This window comes from Aegilops tauschii, chromosome 1 (genome assembly GCF_002575655.3).
Source record: "Aegilops tauschii subsp. strangulata cultivar AL8/78 chromosome 1, Aet v6.0, whole genome shotgun sequence".
Classification (NCBI taxonomy): domain Eukaryota; kingdom Viridiplantae; phylum Streptophyta; class Magnoliopsida; order Poales; family Poaceae; genus Aegilops; species Aegilops tauschii.
Window position 1 is genome coordinate 77,639,348 of NC_053035.3, and position 9,307 is coordinate 77,648,654.

The following is a 9,307-nucleotide window of genomic DNA, read 5'->3' on the forward strand; positions in this document are numbered from 1 at the left end:
TAAACCCCCCAGGGCACCCATGCAAAGGGTTGATCTCTTAGAGTTTTAGACACCACATAGAGAGAAGAGGAGAGCTAGCCTTGCCCTTCTTCTTCCTCTAGCCGAACAGCTCAAGGAGCCACTTGTAGCCACTTGTGTTGATCTAGTGATCATGCGGAGACCCCGCAGAGCAGGACTAGGGGTGTTATCTCCATGGAGAGCCCCGAACCTTGGTAAGATTCGTCGGCGTGCATGTCTTCGCCTTATCCCGTTTCCAGGCACCGGCGATGTCTTACTGGCTCCCACAATGATAAGCCACCCGTTGGCATATGTCGCACCTACCACCCGACAGCCGCACTGTCGAAAGTGTTCGGACTTCTCATGCCATATTATGGGGTATACTGTAGCCCCTGGCGCGCTGGTCGTACCAGAGTGTACGGGTGCAATTTGTCGTAAATAAGCAGACAAGGAAAAAAAGGTAATGCGATAATAGACTAACTCTATGCATTGTTATTAAATAATACGTCTAAGCGTACGGGTACAAGTAGTGCAATAAGCAAAAAATAGGACTAATTGACATGTCCTATCCAAGGGCAAGTTGCATATGGGTATTTAAAACGGGTACTTCGATCGTTATTAGAGACCACCTGGGGATTCCCTTGTACGTCTTAGTTTCTTGCCTCCTTGGTTTTTCCTTCCCGTAATGTGTCCAGCAATCAGACTGCCGAAGAGGGGCTTCCAGAGAGTAGGTCCTGAAAGAGAAAAAATGATAAAGATATATAGCCCCTGGGGCGGTTGAGCCGCATTGTGGGACGTGCCCTGGTCGTGCCCCCACCTATGCCCATGGTATTTTTAGTGCGTAATTATGTACGCGCGGCACAGATTTCGTCCCTTGACTGGGACTAGGACGGGGGCCGAATTGCTAGGCGAGCTCTGAACGTGCCAGGCGATCCTGCTGCAGGTTACTCCGGACTCGCTTGAAGGTATCCGGGGGCTTTATCGCGGAATTGGCAGTTTGCCTTAAAAGGCTGCTTTGTGCCTCAGCTGCGAGGGCCGCAGTGTGCTCCTCCGTGCGGAGCGAGCGTTCTGTGTTTCCATTGACTGTTATAACCCCACGAGGTCCTGGCATTTTGAGCTTGAGGTATGCATAATGCGGTACTGCATTGAATCTGGCAAATGCGGTTCGTCCGAGCAGTGCGTGATAGCAACTGCGGAACGGGACGATATCGAAGATTAACTCCTCGCTTCGGAAGTTGTCCGGAGATCCGAAGACCACTTCCAGTGTGATTGAGCCCGTGCAATGGGCCTCTACACCTGGGATGACACCTTTAAAGGTTGTTTTAGTGGGTTTGATCCTCGAGGGGTCTGTACCCATTTTGCGCACTGTATCCTGATAAAGCAGGTTCAGGCTGCTGCCGCCGTCCATAAGGACTCAAGTGAGGTGAAATCCGTCGATGATGGGGTCAAGGACCAATGCGGCAGATCCGCCATGACGGATACTAGTGGGGTGGTCCCTGCGATCGAAGGTGATCGGACAAGAGGACCATGGGTTGAACTTTGGGGCGACTGGCTCCATCGCATAGACGTCCCTTAGTGCACGCTTCCGTTCCCTCTTGGGAATGTGGGTTGTGTATATCATGTTCACCGTTTTCACTTTTGGAGGGAACCTCTTCTGTCCTCCTGTGTTCGGCGGCCGAGGCTCCTCCTCGTTGTCGCTATGCAGCCCCTTGTCCCTGTTTTCGGCATTCAACTTGCCGGCCTGTTTGAACACCCAACATTCTCTGTTGGTGTGATTGGCTGGCTTATGGGGGGTGCCGTGAATTTGACACGAGCGATCGAGTATGCAGTCCAAACTGGACGGGCCCGGATTGCTTCTTTTGAATGGCTTCTTCCGCTAACCGGATTTAGAGCCGCTGAATCCGGCATTGACTGCCGTGTCTTCGGCGTTGTCGCCGTTGTTGCGGCGCTTGTGTCTGTTACGACGTGGTATGCCATTAGTATCCTTTGTATCTGAAGTGCCATGACTTCTTGATGTGTTGTTGCTGCGAGCTAGCCAGCTGTCTTCGCCCACGCAAAAGCGGGTCATGAGCGTCGTGAGGGCTGCCATAGACTTCGGCTTCTCCTGGCCGAGGTGCCGGGCGAGCCACTTGTCACGGATGTTATGCTTAAATGCCGCTAAGGCCTCTGCATCCGGACAGTCGACAATTTGGTTTTTCTTAGTTAGGAACCGGTCCAGAATTGCATGGCCGATTCCCCTGGCTGCTGAGTTATATGGCTCAAGTCATCAGCATCCGGTGGTCGCACATAAGTGCCCTGGAAGTTGTCAAGGAATGCATCTTCCAAATCCTCCCAACTGCCAACGGACTCTGCTGGCAAGCTATTCAGCCAATGCCGAGCTGGTCCTTTGAGTTTTAGTGGGAGGTATTTGATGGCATGTAGATCATCACCGCGAGCCATGTGGATGTGGAGGAGGAAATCCTCGATCCATGCCGCGGGATCTGTTGTACCATCATATGATTCAATGTTTACGGGTTTAAAACCCTCTGGGAATTCGTGATCCATTACTTCATCAGTGAAGCATAGGGGGTGTGCGGCGCCTCTGTGCCGGGCTATATCACGACGCAGTTCATACGAGTCTTGTCTGCTGTATTCGGCCCGGCCGGATTTGCTTTTGGTGTATCCGGCGTGACGATCATCGTCGCGCGTTGGGGCGCAACCCCGTGATCCGTAGATCGATCTTGCATATTTTTCTTTATTTTCCAATACGTCTCGCAGGTCCTGCGTGTTGCCCCGGGCCTTGGTATTTTTGTTTGAATGGCGGCGGGGTGCAGGCTGGACTTCGGGCTGATATGCCTCTCTGTCTCGGCCACGAGGTGGCCGATCAGTCGCATCATACGCTGGTGATGTGGGTTTCAATGCTTCCTCCTCGAGTTGAGGTAGCAACCTGCGCTTTGGGTAACTCTTGGTTCGGCGCTCGAGTTCGTATTCCTCGGCTGCCAGGACTTTAGTCCATCTGTCCGCTAGCAGATCTTGATCAGCTTGAAGTTGTTGTTGCTTTTTCTTCAGGCTGTTTGCTGTGGCTATAAGCCAGCGCTTGAAGCGCTCCTGCTCGACGGGATCCTCAGGCACGACAAATTCTTCATCGCCGAGGCTCACTTCATCTTTGGAGAGAGGCATGTAATTGTCATCCTCTGATTCTCCGTTTGCTGCTTGTTCCGGAGGGCTAGCTTGTTCATCCTCCCGCTCGAGGTCTGGCTGGAGGGGATTGTCGTCGTCTTCGGCACTATCTGGAGCGTTATTGTCTCTTGTGCCGGTATCGCTGCTTTTGCTATGGCGGGACTTAGAGTGGTACCGCTAACGTTAGTGCTTGGATTGCTTCTTGGAGGGATTATCCTCCGTTGCCTTATCGCCATCGCCTTCTTTGGGGGTGTCCACCATGTATATATCATACGATGAGCTGGCAGTCCAGCGCCCTGTGGGCGGTGGTTCTTGTTCGTCTCCTGCATCGTCGTCCATACTGTCGATGTCTTCGGAGCCGAAGTCGAGCATGTCGGTTCGACAGTGGCTACTAAGTGGGTGGTGGGTGGGGCGCGAATTTCTTCGTCGTCCGCATCCCATTCTAGCCGGAAATAGTTCGGCCAAGGGTCTCCTGACAGGGAGAGAGACTTCAACCAGTTTAGTACGTCGCCAAAAGGCGAGTGCTGAAAGATATCCACGGAGGTGAACTCCATGATCGGTGCCCAATCGGATTTGATGGGCACAGACGCAGGCGGCTCGGAGTCCGTGGCCGGGGACGAATCCAACGGTTCGGCAACACGGGTCTCGTAGGAGGTGAAGTCAGTATTCGGATCTATCGCCACTGAGTGTGCGGCCTCCATGGAGGGGTCCATCCACCCGTCCTCAGATGGCGCAATTTGTTCCGGATTAAGGGCCGGAGTGGTTGCAGGTGCGTTCTCCCGAACACTGTCCGACGGTAGAGCTAAATCATGCTCGTCGTGATTGTGCGGCGCACCTAACATGGGCTCGAATCCGTCGAAGATCAAGTCTCCGCGGATGTCGGCAGTATAGTTCAAGTTTCCAAACATGACCTGATGGCCAGGGGCGTAGCTATCGATCTGCTCCAGATGGCCAAGCGAGTTGGCCCGCAGTACGAAGTCGCCGAATACGAAGATCTGTCCGGGGAGGAAAACCTCACCATGGATCGCATCGTTGCCGATGATCGAAGGAGCCATCGAGCCTTATGGTGACGGCATAGTGGAACTCTCAATGAAAGCACCAATGTCGGTGTCAAAATCGGCGGATCTCGGGTAGGGGGTCCCGAACTATGCGTCTAAGGCGGATGGTAACAGGAGGTGGGGGACACGATGTTTACCCAGGTTCGGGCCTTCTCGATGGAGGTAATACCCTACTTCCCGCTTGATTGATCTTGATGATATGAGTATTACAAGAGTTGATCTACCACGAGATCGTAGAGGCTAAACCCTAGAAGCTAGCCTATGGTATGATTGTTGTTGTCCTACGGACTAAACCCTCCGGTTTATATAGACACCGGAGGGGGCTAGGGTTACACAGAGTCGGTTACAAGGGAGGAGATCTACATATCCGTATTACCAAGCTTGCCTTCCACGCCAAGGAGAGTCCCCTCCGGACACGGGACGAAGTCTCCAATCTTGTATCTTCATAGTCCAACAGTCCGGCCAAAGGATATAGTCCGGCTGTCCGAGGACCCCCTAATCCAGGACTCCCTCAATGAGAAGATCAGAGATCACTGGCCCGCATTTGTGGCCCACAAGACATCGGACAAGAGTAAGAAGATGTTAGTGACAAACAAGAGGAATGCTGCAAAGAAGAAGCATCACCATCGCACGGGGTCAGGTGGCTACTCAAAGCCCGGCCGTTGTGGGCCAAGGCTGAGAATGACCTGATTGATAAAGGGGTCGAACCAGAGACATTGAACTGGCCAGACCGTTGCCGGACTTGGTTCTTAGGGGTTGGCGGAACCTTGGACCCTGTATCAGGGAAGTGCGTTTGGACGGACGAGCAACTGAGAATACCCGTCACGAGGCTTCAGGAGTATATCGATGCAGTGCAGCAAGGGACGTTCATTCTAGACAGTGAGAACGATGCGCTCACAATGGCCCTCGGGAATCCTGAGCACCCTGGACGGGCACGAGGCACGCCAGGCTCCGTTCCATGGAAGGCTGGGTTTCCGGACGCAGGCGGTTACAAATGCTAGGAGAGGAGGAAGAAAGTGGAGCATACCCAACTGCAGGCGCTGCACGCAAGGGTACAAGCGATAGAGGAACCAGAAGCAAATCGCAGCAAACGACCTGCCGAAGCTTCCCCCGAAGCTACCCCACCATCTCAGCGGAGAAGCAGCGTGGCTTCCACCAAGCAGCTTCAGCTGGAGCCTGTCTTCACGGCTCCTGCTAGCTACCCCATGGATGCTATCACGGAGTCTCAACATTGCCACCTTATGACGCAATGGATGAAATTGAAAGTCAAGGCGGCTGTTGGCTCTGTTTTACCTTCTGAACCTGGCGCAACCTATCACTGTCGGCCGATTCCAGAAGGATATTCTAGGGTGATGGTGGATGAAATAACGGATGGATTTGAGGACCTCGAGCTTGACCACCCTAGGGGTGATGGGGAGACTCAGCTGGTTTCTTCTCTGAAGACACCATGCCTATGGCAGAAGGAGCTCATCAACCTTCCGAACTGGACGCCTCCGCCTCCTCCTCCTCCTCCGGCGAGTCAGGGCACTCCGCCTCCTCCTCCGGCGAGTGATCAGGTCATTCAGCCTCCTTCTCCGGCGCGTGGCGGCACTCCGCCTCCTTCTCCGCCTGCGTCGGTGGGCCCGAGCAGCCAGCCTCCTCCTTCTCCGCCTCGTCAGCAAGGGCGGAAGAGACCCGCCGCCGCTCCAGCTCCTCCGGCGCGTCGTAGTCATTCTCCTCCGCCTCGTAAGAAAGGAAAGAAGACAGCCGTAGCCGCTCCGTCTGCTCCGGCGTCTAGCAGTACAGCCAGAGGCGGGAGGCAATACAGATTCGGTCCTTCCCTAAAGACTCCAGAGAAGTTACCATACGAGAGGAGCCAGGAGGAAAACGCGAAGATCATGCGAGCCGAACAGACAAACTTCTTTGAAGGGGTGAAAGCAAAGAAACATCCACCTCTAGAGGAGAAGCTAGATCCAGTGAAAGTGAAACGCACTTTGGATGCCCTGAGGAAACCACCAAAGTCTCCGCCGAAAACCAACTATGAGCGCTGATACGTCTCCAACGTATCTATAATTTTTTATTGCTTCATGCTATATTATATTCTATTTTGGATGATTAATGGGCTTTATTATACACTTTTATATAATTTTTGGGACTAACCTATTAACCGGAGGCCCAGCCCAAATTGCTGTTTTTTTGCCTATTTCCGAGTTCCGCAGAAAAATAATATCAAACGGAGTCCAAACAGAATGAAACCTTCGGGAACGTGAGCAATCAACAAGGAGAGCACGAGGCAGGGGCGCGCCTACCCCCCCCCCCCCAGGCGCGCCCTCCACCCTCATGGGGCCCATGTTGCTCCACCGACATACTTCTTCCTCCTATATATACCTACGTACCCCCAAACTATCAGAAGCATCCACGAAAACCTAATTCCACTGCTGCAACCTTCTGTACCCGTGAGATCCCATCTTGGGGCCTTTTCCGGCGTCCTTCCGGAGGGGGCATTGATCACGGAGGGCTTCTACATCAACACCATAGCCTCCGATGATGTGTGAGTAGTTTACCTCAGACCTTCGGGTCCATAGTTATTAGCTAGATGGCTTCTTCTCTCTCTTTGGATCTCAATACAAAGTTCTCCTCGATTCTCTTGGAGATCTATTTGATGTAACTCTTCTTTTGCGGTGTGTTTGTTGAGACCGATGAATTGTGGGTTTATGATCAAGATTATCTATGAACAATATTTGAATCTCCTCTGAATTCTTTTATGTATGATTGGTTATCTTTGCAAGTCTCTTCGAATTATCAGTTTGGTTTGGCCTACTAGATTGATCTTTCTTGCAATAGGAGAAGTGCTTAGCTTTGGGTTCAATCTTTCGGTGCTCGATCCCAGTGATAGAAAGGGAAACGACACGTATTGTATTGTTGCCATCGAGGATAAAAAGATGGGGTTTATATCATATTGCATGAGTTTATCCCTCTGCATCATGTCATCTTACTTAAAGCATTACTCTGTTCTTATGAACTTAATACTCTAGATGCATGATGGATAGCGGTCGATGTGTGGAGTAATAGTAGTAGATGCAGAATCGTTTCGGTCTACTTGTCACGGACGTGATGCCTATATACATTATCATACCTAGATATTCTCATAACTATGCTCAATTCTATCAATTGCTCAATAGTAATTTGTTCACCCACTGTAATACTTATGCTATCTTGAGAGAAACCACTAGTGAAACCTATGGCCCCCGGGTCTATTTTCCATCATATTAATCTCCCGTCAACAAGCTATTTCTGGCGCCGTTTATTTTGCTTTCTTTACTTTTAGTCTCTATCATAAAAATACCAAAAATATTATCTTATCATATCTATCAGATCTCACTTTCATAAGTGACCGTGAAGGGATTGACAACCCCTTTATTGCGTTGGTTGCGAGGTTCTTATTTGTTTATGTAGGTGCAAGGGACTTGAGCGTGGCCTCCTACTGGATTGATACCTTGGTTCTCAAAACTGAGGGAAATACTTACGCTACTTTGCTGCATCACCCTTTCCTCTTCAAGGGAAAAACCAACGCAGTGCTCAAGAGGTAGCAAGCGCGTTACTGAAAAGGTATATCTCGAAGCGGAGCGGTCGGGAAGTACTATGAGTGATCGAAGGTTAGCAGAACGACGAGCTGGGAAAAAAATTGCCCAGCTCGGCGAACAAGCGAACCAATCGTGCCCCCCGCTCAAGGTGTCTAGCGATATCGTCGCTAATGATCCGAGGATGGTGCCCGGTTATACCAATCTTGGAGATTAGCTTCCCGACGATGTACATTATGATTTCTTGGAGGTGGACGAACACAGATACCATTAAGGGAAGCCTCTCGTCAAAGATGAAAAATCTCTAACAACGATGATGCGAAGATTGCATGATTGGTACATGAAAACCTGCAGAGAGTCTGGGGGGACGAATACTTTGACGCTGAGAGTTAAATAGGAGCACGACCTCGTTGGAATTGATCTGTTGTCTATTCCATTTGAGGAGTTCTTCCAGTTTTACAATCAAAAGGCCCTCGATAAATTAACTGTCACTTGCTACTGTCTGTAAGTACTACTTCTGTCATTAAGTCTCTACATATAGCTCAGCTCTTTCATTGCATGTATTTATATTTATCCTCACTATATTATGCAGATTGAAGATCGCCAAGTGCAGAAAAGCAGAAATGTATGATATTGGGTTCATTAACACAAATCTCACAGATGAATTTACGGTTAAAAAGAGCGCCAAAGAAGCCGAGGCCAACTTGCTCAAATCATTGATAATAAATCAAAACAAAGATAAAATACTCTTTCCTTACAACTTCAAGTGAGTGTTACTGTCTTCTGCATATTCGGTTTCCCTTATTACTCGAGCGAGGTTATAGTAATGTAATTGATGAGTTATGCATGCGTGCGCAGCTTCCACTATATTCTCCTGGAGATTAAGCTTGAGCAGGGACTAGTAGTCGTCTTAGACTCGAGACGAAAAGATTCCGAGACCTATGCGAACATGACTAAAATTCTCAACAAGTTCAATCGATCATTATCGCACCATATCGGCAACTTTTTGTTCATTTCCTGATATCTCAAGTAATAATTATTTTCTTTGTCTTGCAGGGTTTGGAAAAAGTTCACCGCAGAAGCTCCGGGACTGTCGAAGGAGCTGCGATATACATACCCGAAAGTAAGTACTACTAGCTAGCTAGTTTCGCGCATCTCCCATTGATTCTAGCTACTTTCATCAATGCCATTTATAGTGCTTCATTATCAGTTTGATTGACCTCTATTTCTCGTAAAGTGCTTATGGCAGGAACAAGGGAATGATTACTGTGGATACTACGTGTGCAAGTTCATCTACAACGCGACTTGCAAAGATAAGCGGGGCTACTCTAAAAGACAATATAAAGTGCATAAGCAATAATATTCACAATTTCATTTTATTACACCATCATTTCTGTTGAGTTCATTCATATATATGTATTAACCCCCTTCTTCAAATTAGACATGGCAGATGCGGAATGAACTCCTACCAGAAGATCGCATGAAAGCAATTCAAGAGGAATTGGCGGGATTCTTTCTTGACCACGTCATCAA